The sequence below is a fragment of the Cyprinus carpio genome, chromosome B22 (assembly GCF_018340385.1).
Source record: "Cyprinus carpio isolate SPL01 chromosome B22, ASM1834038v1, whole genome shotgun sequence".
Taxonomy (NCBI): Eukaryota; Metazoa; Chordata; class Actinopteri; order Cypriniformes; family Cyprinidae; genus Cyprinus; species Cyprinus carpio.
Window position 1 is genome coordinate 9,216,533 of NC_056618.1, and position 18,183 is coordinate 9,234,715.

Genomic DNA, 18,183 nt, shown 5'->3' on the forward strand with positions numbered 1-18,183 from the left:
CATCAGCATTTTTGCGCCTTTAAGCACTCTATCAAACTTAAATGACGTAAAAGAAACTGAAAGTGTTCGGAGCGGAGATTCCATTTAATGGCCAGAAGACGTAATGGGGATAGATAGATAGATAGATAGATAGATAGATAGATAGATAGATAGATAGATAGATAGATAGATAGATAGATAGATAGATAGATAGATAGATAGATAGATAGATAGATTATAGATAGGTAGATAGACATCTCATACTTGAGAGCGCCTTTATAAACCTATCAGGATAATGCAATTCAGAGGCACCCAAACATCCCAGTGTTGCAAATCTCATACTTGAGAGCGCCTTTATAAACCTTAACGTCTAGCATTTCAATACAAGCATTTTATGCAACATGGAAAATGTTTAACCCACGTGGCAAGTTACAAAAATAAGGCCAGCCTTGCAGGAAAACCACAGACTTGCGCAACAGTCCCTTAAAGGATGTACTGGTGCCATGTGACGAGTCGTAAAGGCAAGAAACCATTCTGCACATGCTTCGTTACTGGTGCTCATGACCCTTGTACTAGTAAATTTTTTCAATTAATTGTTAGTTAATCCTTTTATAAATGCATTAAGTTTTTATATATATATATATAAAATATCTAGTTTTAATTTAGTCTGTTGTTTTATGATTCAAAATCGAAACCATTCTTTCCAACGGAAGTTAGGCAGGGTAAGTGAACCCAAGCGCTCGGTCAATGATGCTTTTATGTCTTTGTGTAAAAATTAATGTAACAAAAATCAGCTATGATTAAATAGAATGTTTAAGTTCACCTAACACAATAGCCTACATTTATTCAAATACTCAACTATTGTGGACGCATTTGAAATTAGTAGCCTAGAATAAATTGTGAGCATGAGGTCATGATTAAATGATGTATGCAAAAGGACTATGGTTCTTTGGTTCATGAGTAAATGTGAGTGTAATTTCGTGTGAAAATGCAATACAGAAAGTTTAGTTTGATACCAACTCACCATTCATCAATATATTCACCTGCAGTTACACGGTAGAGATTGGGTTCGGATGGCTCCTCTCAAACACGTGCATTGCTGTTGTCCAGGTTGTGCTAACTTGTATTGAGCTGTTTGGAATGGCTGTTCAGCTGCAGTAGGCCTATGTCAGAGGAGCGTGGAAAGGACTCACTGCAGAAGAGTGAGAGAACAAAGGTAAGAGTGACTCTGTTTTCAGATAATCATTTTAAACACTACTGGAGTTTCAAAACTGCAGCCCATTTACTGTAGGCATATTATTCAATATAAAAGCTTTAGAATTGTGTTTCTCAAACTCAGTGTTAGCATTAATCAACATGCACAACTTTGTGGCAGCATCAGCAGAAATCAGCTCAGTAAAAGTAAGATTTTGTGTTGGTTTATAAGCAGTGGTGGTTCTGGCTTGTCTGGTGCCCTGAGCGAACCACCCCTTCTGCAACCTCAAAATGAAATGAATTTTATATAAATTTAGCAAGATGAGTGATAGCTGCAGATACTGTAAAGGGTGAAATTATCTCCATGTGAGAACAAAACGTCAGGAACTCTCACAAACAGATGCCATGCAACAAAACAATAAAACTAATCTGGAGAAGAGATCTCCAAAAAGAGCAGACAACACCACCCCCCTTGCTCATTTATGACCCCCTTCTCCCCCCTGCCCTCTCTGCCTCTCCTTCTCATGCTTTTCCCCCAAAAGGTTTCACTCAAAGTTCAGTAAGAATATGTATATTCCACTTGTCATGTATCTTGTAAATCTGTTGTTTTCCCCCTTCATGTTTAGTATCATTCTAAAGGTCAATGTGCGATTGGTAAAATGGTCTCGATTTCACAGTAGTCACTTTCTTTGTTTCTTGTCTGAGTATATAAGTGATGTGACAAAACACTTCAGCGGGATTCTGTAGTCAGAAAACCCAAACGCAGTGTGTGAGAGTCTCTGGAACTTTGCACTAGAACTCTCGCTGCTGTGTGTGTCTCTCTGCTGTCAGGTATGCGTTTCTTTTTATTTTGAAATGTGTAATTGTGTTAAACACATTATGTTCTGTGAGCATTATAAATGTTCACACTTTATGGTTTGTGTACTACATGTGCACATAGACTAGATAAGTTTATTCTAAAATGATTGCTTTGCTCTAAGTGTTCTTTGAAATACTAATGAAATGCTATGCATTCTAAACCATATGTCTTGTGTAAAATTAGAATAACGGTAACATTGGAATTATTCAGTAATTTAAAGTTACATGTGTGACAATGCTGAGTTTGTTTTCCTCCTACGTGGAACACTTGGCGGTTTCCCATATAGCTGCAGTGATCCATGTACAGGAGCATAGAACTGCCTTGTTGCTACAATGTGATTCACAATTGCATTATCTTTTCAGAATTGGCATCTAGTTTTTTAATGATATAAGTAGCATGAGACATTACCTGGCAAATAAAATGTTTTATTTGTTTTATCCTGAACTCTCCTGAAATCATTATGACTAGTAAATTGTGAGGAGGCTCATGAATGATAGGAGCAGTAGGCACGTCACCGGAGACCTTCTGATTTCTGTCTATCACTGATGTTATCAAGTTGTATGGGAAATTGGGAGACCTGCTCTTGGGCCTAAACAAGACTCAAATGAGAAATTAGGTCCCCAATGAACAAATAATTGAAAGTATGGGATTTCCAGATTAATCAAATATCGAAAATTAATAAACAATTGATATTTGTGATCAGCTTTTGATTAGAAAAACAGTCTAAATTTAATGATCACTTAAAATTAGGGTCAGACTGAACACGGAGTTAAACTGAAATAGAAACTAAAAGTGAACTTTGCAGAAGCGCAAGTAAAAGACTGAACAAGGGAAGCATAAAAGGGCATTAAACCTTCAACCAGGCTGCTGTCCTTTGCTTTTGGGCCGGTGGGTGGATCCTTACTATGGTTGACTTACCGAAGTCAACAGCATTTACAGTAGATTCATTTACACAGACAGTTTAATAAAACTGAAATATAGCATGAATGCATTCACACCACAGAATTACAACAGCATAAATAATGTTATGAGCCTAGTATTTTAAATCAGTTTTTAATATAGAAATGAAATGTTGGGAAAAATGCAACGATGGGCAACCTTTAAATAAGAAATTAAGTCATTCATTCAAGTGATTCGTTCAGATGGCTGATTCATTCAAGAATGAAGCAAGTTCCTATCTTTAAAGGGGTCAAATGACACAATTTTATGTTTCCCTGTAAGGTCTGTTTTGGGTTTTGTTTCTTGTTCATTGTTTTCATGTCTTTTATTTTGTAGTTTGATTTATGCTGTTTGTGTCATGCTTCCCTTGCCCTCATGTATCTCTGACTTGTGTATGTGTCATGTTCTCATTGGTTATTGTCTTGTCATGTGATTATCAGTTCTGTTTGCCCATTGGTTGCTTTAGTCATGTGTCTTGATTCCCATTTTCTTGTCATTTTAACCTCACCCTCATCTACAATAAAACAAACCATGTCTTTACCATTGTCTCTTGTCGTGTATTAATGTTGTAACCTGCTGTTGGTGAGTCTAGTCTGTTTCTGTCAAGTCTGATTCATGCCTCGTGTCAAGTCAACTATACTAAGTCTTTGTTTCTTGTTTGGATTATGTTTGGATGTTTTGGATCTCTCTGTAAATAAACTGCCCTTGGGTTCTCACTACGCTCACCTTCAGTGGACTATCTTTACATTCCCTTTGTCTTTGGAATGTTATAAGCTGTTCCTGCATAATAAGATCCGTAAAGCCGCAATGATTAAAGTCTCAAAAAGAGATATTCTTTCTTAAAGTTAAGATTCATCCACGCCTTTCTAAAATTACTAATTTAAACACGCCCCCACAAATGTACGTCACTGTTTTGGAAGATTTGCATAACATTGCCCAAATGTATAAGCAAAGAAAGATGGCGTAAATTTTATTCTTGTTGTAGTATTGTTGCCACTGCCATGGAAGCTGATATTCCAAATATAGTAAGGGGCGTAACATTTCCGTCACACACTTGTGGTATTTGGCCAATCACATCACACTGGATATCTGGCCAATCAGAGCATGTTGCTTTTCAGTGCTTTTAAGAACAATGAGCTTTGTAAAAATCAACGCATTTCAGAAAGGTGGGGCAGAGAGAAGAAACAGTAATGTACAGTATGTGGAAAATAATGTGTGTTTTTTTTTTTAAACCTTATACCGCGTAAACACATTGCATTACACAAAATAATGTTATTTTTAGCAATGTCATATGACCCCTTTAAAAAAGGTTACTAAATCATTGACTCACCTACTGTAATTAATTCAAAAACGCTGAATCATTCAGTAATGAAACACTACATTGTTTTGCTCCAAGATGTATGTGATCTTTGTTTGGAACTATTTTCATTAACAAAAACTGGAGCAAAAACAGTAATATTGTGTCTAAAAATTCACTTAATGTTAACTAATTGTTTGAACTGTTGTATAAAATCAATTTCAAATTTGCAGTCGTATTGGTTTTCAGGTAAAACTGCACTCTCTTGGTCATGTCATGTTGCTATATCATATGTTATAAATATAAAAATGAATCTGAGTGAGAAAGTACTTCTCCAAGTGCACATTCTGAATCCTGACCAGGTTAAATGACCCACACTGTATTGATGTTCCATGCATATGAGTGGTAAAAACACAATAGCCTATTCCATTTATTTTTTTCTGTTGCAGGCAAAGCTTCACAGTCTTATACCACTTCCTGGTCAGTATTTTGTTTGGTAGGGGTAGTTTTAATTTATATGCTGCTTAAAGTTTGATGACTGGGTTAGCTTACACGTGCATAAGCAATGCCTGTATCAGGAGATTTCTTACTCTTTCAGAGTATGTGTAATAGCGCCCCCTAGCATATAACAGTGAAAACACGGATGACTGGAAAATTCCAATACTTTATTCCAATACCAGAGGCTGTAGTTCTGTGACTGCCTTTTCAGGACTCTGGGTTTTGTGACAGCATCACCTAGCCAATTCTACTCCAGCAGAGGAAATCTGAATTAAACCTGAAACAAAGAGATGCCAAGACACAGTTCTAGCATTGCAAACTCGATATCAAAGCCTGATCATTATCATAATAAAATACAGTCCGCCAAACATGGGAAAAACCACACTGCTCAATTTAAATAGTCCATAGTATCATCTGTACCATTCAGCTTGACAACAATACTGCCGTGATGTTGTGCCAAGACCTCTTTTTTTTTTTTTTTTTTTTTACATAAAAAAAAATAATACAAATAAATCATATAATAAATCATAGTTTGGGATCCAAATTCATAGTGAATATGGAAACATTTGGATTCATGCCATATGAGAGAGGCAATGTGAGCCCAACATTGGTTTCTGTTTCATTTAAAATGAGTTTGATTTGATGTCATTTATATAGTTGGATATATTTGAAACCCTTTCACATGTGAATTTAAAATATTCTAGCTGACCCCCCCAGCAATGTTTCCTCTATTGTTTTTTTCTTGCTGAGCAAAATTTTTATCTATTGGGCGGACATTTCTGCCACCTGAGCAAAAACATTCTATAAACGAGACCTGTACAGCACACAAAGTGTGTAACTTTAATGTGTGATTTATTATTGATTTGACCATTGATGTACTTTGACTAAATGATGTACATTTTAGGTTACCGGAGAAAACATTTTTGTACAGTATAATACAACGCTGGTCAAAAACGTTTGGGATCAGTTTTTTTTAGACATGTTTCTTACGCTCATCAGGGCTGTATGATTTCTGAAGGATCATGTTACACTGAAGACTGGAGTAATGATGCTGTAAATTCAGTGTAAATATGAAACAATGATCAAATGACACACAAATTATTCAAAGACCAATAAAAATATATATATATATATATATATATATATATATATGACTGTAAAAAGATAGCAAACTGGGTTCAGTTTTCCCACTCAAAATTTTAAGCACAGTGTAAATGACTATTCTCTAATGACCTTATATTTTGAGCCACATGTCAGGCTACTTGATTATTCTGCATATACTGTATATTTGTTTGTAATCAACTTTAACGTATATAACTGCTATGTTATTAATCTCAGTATAATATCATCATCTCCAGGTCATAGTGAGCAGCTGACTGTATACAAAAACCCGATGTTTAGCTGCAGTATGTCAGAGGAGCAAGGAAAAGACTCTCCGTCTGAGTTGGGTCTCTCTGACAAACAGAGGTAAGTTTGTTTATTTATTTACTTACATATTATTTATTTTTTCATTCATTCATTTAAATACTTTTAAACTATACATGGTAAACAGGGCTTTATGGACAGTACTTAATAATTAACTAACTAACAGAGTGCTTTTGGTACTATGAATAAATCATTTTATCTGTGCAGTTAACTGATTGAGGCATCAGATGCTACAAATGACTAAAAGTATGGATTTATAAATCTTCAAAAGGTAGCCAGTAGATGATAAACATTTTAAAAATATACTGGTTCTTCCAAGCTTTATAAACGTATTAGCTGTTTATTCTTTTTTTCTGTTTCAGTTGTGTTTGATTAATTAATTTATTTATTACCTTTATAAATATCTACTTTTGGGTTGATTAAATTTGCATGTGGCCTTCCCTTTTATGTAACTCTGCCCTGAACCATTGGATTTGTAACTGTACTCAGCTTAACTTTACTCCTCTCCAACTTAAGATAGAAACAAGCTCAAGGGGCAAAGTAGTTGTAATGCTTTTCATTGGAGCCCTCTTGTGGGCAAAAAGGCTTTTTTCTTCTTCTTCTTCTTCTTGTTTTTGTATGTTTGGGCAACAGGAATAACTAACCAATAATAACCTTTGATTTTTTTGAGAAATGCAACATTTTTATTGTATTTTTATTGATTTATTGTATTTTTATTTGTTTTCATTTCTTCATGTAATTTTTTTCACCTTTATTTATTTATTTTTTACATTTAGGCTATATGTTTTGAATTTATTGTTTGTTTGTTTGTTTGTTTGTGGAGTAATATTTCTATAGCCATGACATTAATAAAGAATGATGCTTATTGCAATCAATGCTGCGGAGACTGGATGCTCTCGGGTTTTTTTTTTTTTTTTTGTCCCGCTCAAAGTATTTCCTCTGCACCTTAGCTCTCCCTTTCTGAACAAATGTGTTAAAAGTAATTTGGCCAGAGTCGATTTAATTTAATGTAATGCGCGTATTTTATTTCCACAAGTCTACTCTCACATTACTCATGTTATATTATATGTAGTCGTAAAGAGAAAACTTATTTTATGTTTATCTTGTTTTATTGTTTTATTGTTTTATAAACTAAATCCAGACTCATTAAAATGATAAAATCCAGACAGAGGGTTATGCAATGCTATATACTAAAGCGATAAAATCACAACTAGATTAAAAAGTTGTCAAGACAAATTTTAGGTTGGCTTGAGAAAGCCTAGCCTGAAAGTTTAAAGCAGCTGTAAAAGCCTGAAGTTTGAAAATTTAGATAGATTAGATAGATGCTGATAACATGTTTCTAGCATGATTATCATGATTTTAACATGATTGGCCTGTTACTAGCATATTGCTGGCATGATTAGCAAGTATCTAGCATGTTGCTAGCAAGATTAGCATGTTGCTAACATTATTAGCATACTACTACCATGTTGCTAGCATGATTACCAAGTAACTTCCGTTCAGAAGCTAGTAGCATTCAGAAATTTTAGTCTCATAAGAATAATAATAAGAAGAAGCTTAAATAGCAGATTTCTCAAGCCAGCCTAATAATAATAATAATACTAATAATACTAATAATAATCACTATAAGTTTAAGTAGCATTTCAGTAAGATGGCTTTCTCAAGCCAACTTAATATGAAGCTTAAATAGCAGATCAGTAGGTTGGTTTTCTCAAGCCAATCTAATTATACAATAGGCCTATTTTACAAACGGAGCACTGTGAAGCACAAACAAATGGAATTTACCTTGTGACTTGTGTGCTGAGACTGCAATACTGTGAGGAGCACTGTTTTGTGAAGTAAACGCATGCATGTTTTCGCATTGATTTCTCAATGATAGTGGAGATGTGGCACTGTGCATCGATTTGGAGGGCATCTGACTTCAGTTGGACAGGTTTGAAAATTCCACTCAGCAGCTCTGCTCTCTGTATGTAGGCCTGTGCATTTAGACCTTTTGTGGTGATGGTTTTCACTAGCTGGAGGAGGTTGTTGAAGTCCTTACCACAAACAATATTTTCAAAGGTAACACTATCGTTGTTTACAAGCAGAGGAACACACACGCATGCATCGTTGTACTCACCATAATGGCGCCTAGAAGACGTGGAGGAGAAGAACTGTTGAAAAAGTCGTTTATTTTGTTTTCTTTGCGCACAAGGTATAATCATAAAATTACAGTTGAAGCACTGATGTCACGTGTCAGAAAGTCCTCGATTTCATCAAAAATAACTTAATGTGGTTTCCAAATATGGAAAAAGGTCTTACAGGTTTGGAACGGACTAGTAGTGGAAAAAAAGGAGGTTTAAGAAAAAGCTCAGAATGGTGGAATAATTTTATGCATGGCAAAAAAAAAAAAACAACTTTTAGTTATTAGTTTTATTCAGCTTGACTCAGAGGAAAAACTTATATCGATCAGGGTGTGTGTATGGCTGTGCTGAGATATGAGCAAAACATAAAAGTACTTATATCGATCAGGGTGTGTGTGGCCAGACACTTCTATTATGGCACTTTTTAAGAAGAAGAGAATCTTTACAAATACAATAGGATTTGGGTTTGGTGCTCAGACCTGGGAAGGCGACAAGAGTTGGAATTCAGTTCCATTGTGGAATAATGAATGTGGAATAGCTGTTAGAAACAGGAACAGAGAATTTAGGAAAATAAAAACATCTCACTCAGATCTAGATCTAAATAACAGAAAGAAAGCACAAGCTCCAGTCAAGAACCTTTAGATTTGATAAGTGAAGTTAGTGGAGAGAATTCTGAAATACTATGAGAAACTTTGAACATAAAAGAGCCATTGCTAGGGCAAAGAAGACTATATGATCTGACTGCTGATGCTCAGAACTGTGACACTGACCTCAGCTGGTGAAAATGAGTTATTGGTTCCATATATGACTAGTCTATAATATTGTACAAAATTGTAAAAATATATAATATAGACAAATAGAGAATAAATCTTTCTTCCTTCTTTCCTTTCTTTCTGCTTGCTAACAATACTTACATCAAAAAGACTGTAACATCTGCATTTATGCGCCTTTAAGCACTCTATCAAACATAAACGACGTAAAAGAAACTGAAAGTGTTGCAGACAAGCAGAGATTCCATTTAATGGCCAGAAGACGTAAATAGAAAAAAAAAAAAAAAAAAAAAAAAAAAAAAAAAAAAAAAAAAAAAAAAAACAGATAGACGGATAGATAGATAGATAGATAGATAGATAGATAGATAGATAGATATACAGTACAGATAGATAGATAGATAGATAGATAGATAGATAGATATACAAACAAACATAATCATCAGGATAATTGATAATTCAGAGGCACCCAAACATCCCAGTCTTGCAAATCTCATACCTGAGAGCGCCTTCAAAAACCTTAACATCTAGCATTTCAATACAAGCATTTTATGCAATATGAGAAACGTTTAACCCACGTGACCAGTTTCAAAGTAGGCCAGCCCCACAGGAAAACCACAGACTTGCGCAGCAGTCTCTTAAAGGATGTACTAGTGCCATGTGACGAGTCGTAAAGGCTAGAAACCATTCTGCACGCGCTTCGTTACTGGTGCTCACGACCCTTGTACTAGTACATTTTTAATTAATTGTTAGTTAATCCTTTTATAAATGCATTAGGTTTTTTTTTGTTTGTTTTTTTTTATATAAAGTCTCTCGTTTTAATTTAGGCTGTTGTTTTATGATGCAAAATCGAAAGCATTCTTTCCAACGGAAGTTAGGCAGGGTAAGTGAACCCAAGCGCTCGGTCAATGATGCTTTTATGTCTTTGTGTGAAAATTAATTTAACAAATATCAGCTATGATTAAATAGAATGTTTCAGTTCACTTAACACAATAGCCTACATTTATTCAAATAGTCAACTATTGTGGGCGCATTTGAAATTTGTAGCCTAGAACAAATTGTGAGCATGAGGTCATGATTGAATGATGTATGCAAAAGGACTATGGTTCTTTGGTCATGAGTAAACGTGAGTGTAATTTTGTTTACTGTAGGCAGATTGTTCATTATAAAAGCTTTAGAATTTTATTTCTCAAACTCACTGTCATCATTAATCAACATGCACAAATTTGTGGCAGCTCAGTAAAAGTCAGATTTTGTGTTGGTTCATAAGCAGTGGCGGTTCTAGCTTGTCTGGTGCCCTGGACGAACCACCCCTTCTGCAACCTCAAAATGAAATTATTTTTACATAAATTTAGCAAAATGAGTGATATCTGCAGATACTGTAAGGGGTGAAATTATCTCCTTGTGAAAACAAAACGTCAGGAACTCTCACAAACAGATGCCATGCAACAAAACAATAAAACTAATCTGGAGAAGAGATCTCCAAAAAGAGCAAACAACACCACCCCCCTTGCTCATTTATGACCCCATTTATCACACACGATTGCTTTGCTGTAAGTTTTCTTTGAAATACTTAGGTAAAAGGTTGTAGATGCTATGCATTCTAGACCATGTGTCGTGTAAAATTAGAATAACTGTAACATTGGAATTATTCAGTAATTTAAAGTTACATGTGTGACAATGCTGAGTTTGTTTTCCTCCTACGTGGAACACTTGGCGGTTTCCCAATATTATCTTTCAGAATTTGGCCATCTAGTTTTTGTAATGATATAAGTAGCATGAGGACATTACTGGCAATAAAATGTTTTAATATGTTTTATCCTGACACTCTCCTGAAATCATTATTGACTAGTAAATTGTGAGGAGGCTCATGAATGATAGGAGCAGTAGGCACGTCACCGGAGACCTTCTGATTTCTGTCTATCACTGATGTTATCAAGTTGTATGGGAAATTGGGGAGAGACTGCTCTTGCGGCCTTATAAACACAGACTCAAATGAGACATTAAGGTCCGTAAATGAACAAATAATTGAAAGTATGGGATTTCCAGATTATCAAATATCGAAATAATAAACAATTGATATTTTTGATCAAGCTTTTGATTAGAAAAAAAACAGTCTAAATTTAATGATCACTTAAAAATTAGGGTCAGATCAGGACGAACACGGAGTTAAAATGAAATAGAGAAACTAAAAAGTGAACTTTGCAGAAGAAGCGCAAGAACAAGACTGACACAAGGAAGCAGCATAAAAGGGCATATTAATTAAACCTTCAACCAGGGCTGCTTGTCCTTTGCTTTTGGGCCGGTGGGTGGATCCTTACTATGGTTCGATCTTACGAAGTCAACTGCACTATGTGGTGTGTACGTAGCTATTCATTTACCACAGGACAGTGTTAAGAAAAATGAACCCCTCGTATCAAGCATGAATGCTATTCACACACAGAATTACCAACAGCATAAATATGTTATGCGTCGGATTCTAGTATGGTTTTAAATAAGTTTTTAATATAGAACTGAAATTGTTGGGAAAAAAAACACAAAAAAACAAAATCAACGATGGGCACCCTTTAAATAAGAAATTTATTAATTCATTTCAAGTGATTTCTTCCGATGGCTGATTCATTCAAGATTGAAGCAAGTTCTATCTTTTAACGGAGGGTCCAAACATGACACAATTTTCTGTTTCCCGTAGGGTCTGTTTGGGGTCTTATGTTCTTCCCTGCATGTTGGTTTCATGTCTGTTTATTTTTTGTTGCGTCTTGTTGTGATTTTTGTGCTTGGACTGGTTCATTTTGCTACTTGCTCCTTTTAGCTCCATCTGTATCTCTTGACTTGTGTCATTTTGGTGGTCATGCTTCTCTCATTTGTGCTTTCTTTTCTTTCCCCCGTCATTTGTGATTATTCTATGTTCTGCATTGCCCAAGTCTGTGTTTGCCTAGTGCATTGTGTCTTTTGTTCCATTGCGTGTGTCTTGTCATGTGACCTCTATATTTGTCTGGTTTAGTTTCTAAAGCTAGCACATGTCTTTCACGACATATTTGTTCCGTGTTGTCTGTTGTTTACGTAATTGTGTGTTGCCAGTGCTTGTGCTCTCGCGTTCTATGTCTCGCACTTTCGTGTGCTTTCACGTTACGTGGGATTCATGCCTCGTCATATGTTCCATAGTTAGTATGCCGTCAAATGTGTTTCCAGGCTCTGTTTGGATTATGCTTGGGATCGCCGCACGCTGCGCTTCTACGTCTGCCTATTATATACCATACCACTGTCACTATATGTTGCAGCGCTATACTCAGCACCCCCACGATCGATGCTCACGCGCGCCATCCACAGCCACGCCTTGGACTATCTACCTCTGACCATCCGTCGCCCTGCTCACTCGCATCCTTTTGCGCCACCACGTTGTATTACCACACGCTTGTTACCGTGACCCTAATAAACACTGCCGCCAGTGCACAAGTAAAGACGAGCATGCATTTTCCTGACGCTCCCTCACAGCATTCTTCACGACCTTGCACTAACACCTGTCCTCTTTACTCCCGCTACTCTGCGCCTTGACACTACCATTGTACTCACCCCACTACGGACGCATCCCCACGCCACTCTTCTTTCATTTCCGTTATCAGATCTTTCTTCGCTCCTCCAAAACATGTCCCACTGTATAAGCAAGAAGAAAGATGGCGTAAATTTTATTCTTGCTGTAGTATTGTTGCCACCGCCAACTGGCCATGGAAGCTGATATTCCCACAAAAAAATATAGTAAGGGGCCCGTAACATTTCCGTCAACACTTGTGGTATTGGCCAATCACATCACCACTGGATCTCTGGCCAATCAGAGGCATGTTGCTTTTCAGTGCTTTTAAGAACAATGAAGCTTTGTAAAAAATCAAACGCATTTCAGAAAGGGGGGCAGCTGAGTAAGAAACAGTAATGTACAGTATTTGTGGAAAATAATGTGTGTGTGGTTTTTTTTAACCCCTTATACCGCGGTAACACATTGCATTACACAAAACATAATGTGATTTTTAACAATGTTCATATTGACCCCTTTAAAAACGCGTTAATAAATCCATTGACTCACCTACGTAATTAATTCAAAAACGCTGATGCCCATTCAGTAATGAAACACACACTACAGTGATTTTGCCCGAAGCATGTATGTTGATCTTTGTTTGGAACTGAGATTTTCATTCTACCCAAAAACTGGAGCAAAAACAGTGATATTGTGTCTAAAAGTCACTTCATGTTAAACTACATTGTTCTGAACTGTTGTATTAAAAATCAATTTCCAAATTTGCAGTCGTATTGGTTTTCAGGTAAAACTGCACCCTCTGGTCCTGTCATGTTGCTATATCATATGTAGGTAAATATAAAAATGTAAATCTGAGGTGAGAAAGTACTTCTCCAAGTGCCCACATTCTGAATCCTGACCAGGTTAAATGACCCACACCGGTATTGATGTTCCATGAAATTTATGAGTGGTAAAAACACAATAGCCTATTCATTTATTTTTTTCTGTTGCAGGCAAAGCATCACAGTCTTATACCCTTCTGGGTCAGTGTTTCTTGGTAGGCGGTAGTTTTAATTTTATATGCTGCGTTAAGTTTGATGACTGGGGTTAGCTTTACACGTGCATGCAGAAGCAATGCCTGTATCAGGAGGATTTCTCTGTCTCTTTCAGATTATGTGTAATAGCGCCCCCTGAGCATTATAACAGTGAAATACACGGATGGGACTGGAAAATTCCAATAAATTATTCCAATTACCAGAGGCTGTAGTTCTGTGACTGCCTTTTCAGGACTCGAGACATGGTTTTGTGACAGCATCCCCTAGCCAATTCAACTCCAGCAGAGGACATCTGAATAATTAAACCTGAAACAAAGACGATTGCCAAAGGACACAGTTCTAGCATTTGCAAACTCGATATCTCAAAAGCCTGATCATTATCATAATAAAAATACAGTCCGCCAAAACATGGGGTAAAACCAACTGCCTCAGTTTAAATAGTTCATAGTATAATCTTACCAGTCAGCGTGACAACCATACTGCACCGTTGATGTTGTGCCAAGACCTTTTTTTTTTTTTTTTTTTTTACATAAAAACTCATATACAAATAAATCATATAACTAAATTATAGTTTGGGAATCCAAATTCATATGTTGAATATGGAAAACAATTGGGATTCATCATGCCATATTATGAGAGAGGCACTGTGAGCCCAACATTTGGTTTATGTTAATTTAAATGAGTTTGATTGAATGTCATTATATAGTGGAATATTGAAACCCTTTCACATGTGAATTTTAAATATTCTGATGACACCCCCCCCCCCCCCCCCTCCCGCCCCCCCCCCCACCCCCCCCCCCCCCCCCCCCCCCCCCCCCCCCACCCCCCCCCCCAGCAAGGTTGTGGGGGCCTCTATGTTGTTTTCTTGCTGAGCAAAACCTCCCTCACCTTTTTGATCTTTTGGTGGCGGACATTTCTGCCACCTGAGCAAAAACATTCTATAAATAGACCTGTACAGCACACAAAGGGGGTAACTTTAAGGTGTGATTTATTATGATTGACCATGATGTTACTTTGGATCTAAATTGAATGGAAATTTTAGGTTTACCGGAGGAGAGAAAACACTTTCTATCTTTTGTTGTATCAGTTCATAATACAACGTCATGGTCAAAAACGTTTGGGACTCAGTTGTCTTTGACCCCCCCCACTCCCCCCATAGTCTGTCCTTACGCCTTAATGCGCATCAGGGACCCTTCTGATAATGATTTCTGAAGGATCACTTTGTTACACTGAACGACTGGTAGTAAATGCAGCTTTATATTCAGTGCTAAATATAAAACGAATGATCAAATGACACACAAATTATTCAAAGACCAATAAAAAATAGATCTCTAGGACTGTTAAAAAAGATAGCAAACGGGGTTTCAGTGTTTGCTTCCCACATCAAAATTTTAGAGCACAGTGTAAATGGAATATTCTCTAATGACCTTATATTTTGAGCCACATGGTTCAGGGCTGCTTGATTATTCTGTCATCTTACTGTATATTTGTTTGTAATCAAACCTTTAATTTATAGAACTGTCTAGGTTTATTAATCTCAGTATAATATCATCATCTCATTTCATAGTGAGCAGCTGACCTTGTATACAAAAACCCGATGTTTTATCTGGCAGCTAATTCAGAGGAGTCAAGGAGAAAGACTCTCGTTGAGGTACTGAGGTGTCTCTCTGACAAACAGAGGTAACGTTTGTTTATTTATTTACTAACATATTTATTTATTTTTTCAATTTCATTCTCTTAAATACGTTTAAAACTATACAATGGTAAAACAGGGCTTTATTGACAGTCAAACTCTTAATAATCTACCTAACTAACATAGTTGCTTGTTTACTATGATAATAAAATCAATTTTTATCTGTTGCAGGGATTACCTGAGTTGAGTGCCACTTAGCAGCTGAAAACAAATGACTAAAATGTAGGAATTTCATAAATCTTTACAAGGTATCCGTAGGTGAGATGACTGAAACAGTTTTAGAATCTTGACAAAAGCAAATCAGTAGCCCGTTGCCAAACTGATACAAAGTTATTCATATCCCTCAGCAGGGATTTTTATTAAAATGTTTTGGTGGGCCTGGGTAATATACACAGTAGTAGAGTATTGTAGCATTCATCAAATAGTTGCCTAAATGTAGTGTATGCCTAGAGAATAAATATTACTATTTTATTTTTTAATCTACAAGTGTGTCTAAAAAGTGTCCTACCACAAGTTTAATGATATGTGTGCCAGTTCTTCTCGTGTCTTGCTGGCCTGTGCCAACCGCCATTGAGCAAAAAAACTCACCTACCAAAATCGGTATTTTTCATGTGAGGTTTTACAATATCAGCGTTATAGCTTTATTTGTCCCCGAATCTGCGTAATATGGTAATACCTGTAGTACCTTTACTCATTGAATAAAACTTAAAAAAACTTTAAAATGAGCTGCCCAATCAATATGTTTGGTGATCAGTTATTCCCCTCATTTTGGAGTTTTCTTTCAGTACGTAAACATCTACTCAGGCAATCACGTAACGGATTACATCACAACTTCCATCATGGAAAAAATAAAGATTAAACATTTTTACATGATCCTGACATACCTCCTCTGTTTTTAGAGTTTTTGATCCCTTCGTCTTTCTGCCTCTTTTATGTCATTAGTGTCGGATCGGGCTCACTTTGTATCCAGCTCTGCGTGTCTGTGAAAGTGACCATTCAATACGGGTGAACCACTGACGATCAAGTGAGCAAAAAAAACAACCCTCTCCCCGGAAGGGTATTTAAAGTGGTTCAGACATTTCTTGTGCGTGTGTTTTCATCTCCTAGACTTGGGAGCGCTCATGTGTGCATCGCCGCTATAAGGTTTATGTCGAGTGAAGTAAAAACGGGGCCAGTTGTCCTTGCTGATGACACCACAGACGGCCTCTCTTGGGGGGGACCGTCCATCTCTAAAAAAGGACGCATTTATTCCCTCTTTCTTCTTTCTGCTCTTATGTCATTAGTGTCAGATCAGGCCACCTTGTATCCAGCTCTGTGTCTGTGAAGAGTGACCAGTCTCAGACGTGAACCACTGTGGACTTCAGTGACAAAAAAACACCATCTCCCGGAAGGTATTCAAGTGTTTCAGATTTTGGTCACACAGACTGTGGTTTTATCAGTGAATACCTTATTATGAAACCTCTTTTTAAAAAGATTTTTTTTTTTATCGCCTCTTTTCTCTTGCTCTTTATGTCATTAGTGTCAGATCAGGCTCCACTTGTATCCAGCTCTGTGTTCTGTGAAGAGTGACCATTCAAGACTGAACCACCTGAACTTCATGACAAAAAAACACCATCTGCCGGAAGGTCTTTCAAGTGTTTCAGATTTTTGGTCACACAGACTGTGTTTATCAGTGAATACTTTATTTGTAAACCCTCTTTTTTTGATCAAAGATTTAGTCCCCTCTTTTTCTGCGCTTCGTGAGGTCATTAGTGTCGAGATCAGCTCACTTTGTAATCGCAGCTCTGTGGTCTGTGAAGAGTGACCAGTTCAAGACGGGTGAACCACTGAACTATCTAGTGACAAAAAAAACAGACCATTATGGATGCCGGCACAAGGTCTGTTCAAGTGTTTTTCGGATTTTTTGGTCACACAGACCATGTGTTTTATCATGTTGAATAGTCATTATGAAACCTTTTTTTTGGTTCAAATATTTCTATAAACTCTGAAATGTTTGTCAAGGTATATTTCTGTAAATATTTTACCTGGACAATGCAGTATTTTGTTCTATTTATACCGAACATTAGATTCAGACTTCCAGGACGCAACAGGAACTCATATAAAATTGTCAAAAGACAATCCTCTTAGGTAGCTTCCAGGTAAGAAAAGTGTTTTAATGTTATAAATCATGTTCTTGAACACCGAACATTTAAGTTAGGAAATAGCTTTGACAAAATATGGTTGTACAATAGAGGTTGGAAATTCAGGTCTTTGTTTGTCAGGAGCTTGAGAGCAAAATACATCAATTTCCTGAAGAAACGAGCTTAGAAAAGTTTAGGAAAATTTACAAAAAGACAACACACAAGGACAGACTTTGTGAAGGACGTTTACAATGAGAATTAAATGTAGTATCAAAGAAGCAGCTCTTGATCTAACACTCTAAAACTTCCTGGAGGGGAACATGAAGCATAATTATGCTGCGTGACCCTCTCAGAAGGGTAATAGAACGGCTCCCTGACCATCCTAGTCATACTATGTATTTTCACTTATACGGTCTCATAAACTGGGCGACCAAAATGGTCATATTTAGTGATCATTATTTTTTTTTCCTGCCTGTGTAACCTAAATTGTTGTCCACTGCAACTGCCCACTCCTAAGTGCCTCTCCTTGCTGCCAGTTTCCTGTTGCATATTTAGAAACATCAAACGGCCAAACAAAACAAAAGCGTTAAAAAAAAACACTGCGCATTCCGCCTGCGCAGTGGTGACTGTTTATCAATTCAGGCAAAAAAAATGAGCCTCCGCGCATACAAAGCTTGTCCTAGCTCAGAACAGGTGGTTCCGCGGGAACCAATGTTGAGCACCACC

The 18,183-nt window shown here is 36.7% G+C and overlaps 1 protein-coding gene across 8 annotated transcripts in view; it reads left to right on the forward strand.

Annotated features, from left to right (window-relative positions):
* Nucleotides 1-542: 542 nt before the first annotated feature.
* LOC109052499 (protein NLRC5-like) overlaps nt 543-18,183 on the forward strand; it is a 76,858-nt gene continuing 59,217 nt past the window's right edge. Inside the window, exons 1-3 of one of the 8 annotated variants that reach the window (XM_042749985.1) lie at nt 543-701; nt 1,090-1,195; nt 6,125-6,233. The gene's annotated coding sequence lies outside the window, so the exon portion shown is untranslated. Of the gene's footprint in view, nt 702-1,028; nt 1,196-6,124; nt 6,234-9,579; nt 9,965-15,304; nt 15,325-16,684; nt 16,729-18,183 lie in introns of those variants that run through there. The other 7 variants (XM_042749989.1, XM_042749988.1, XM_042749992.1 and 4 more) reach the window with 7 other exon arrangements.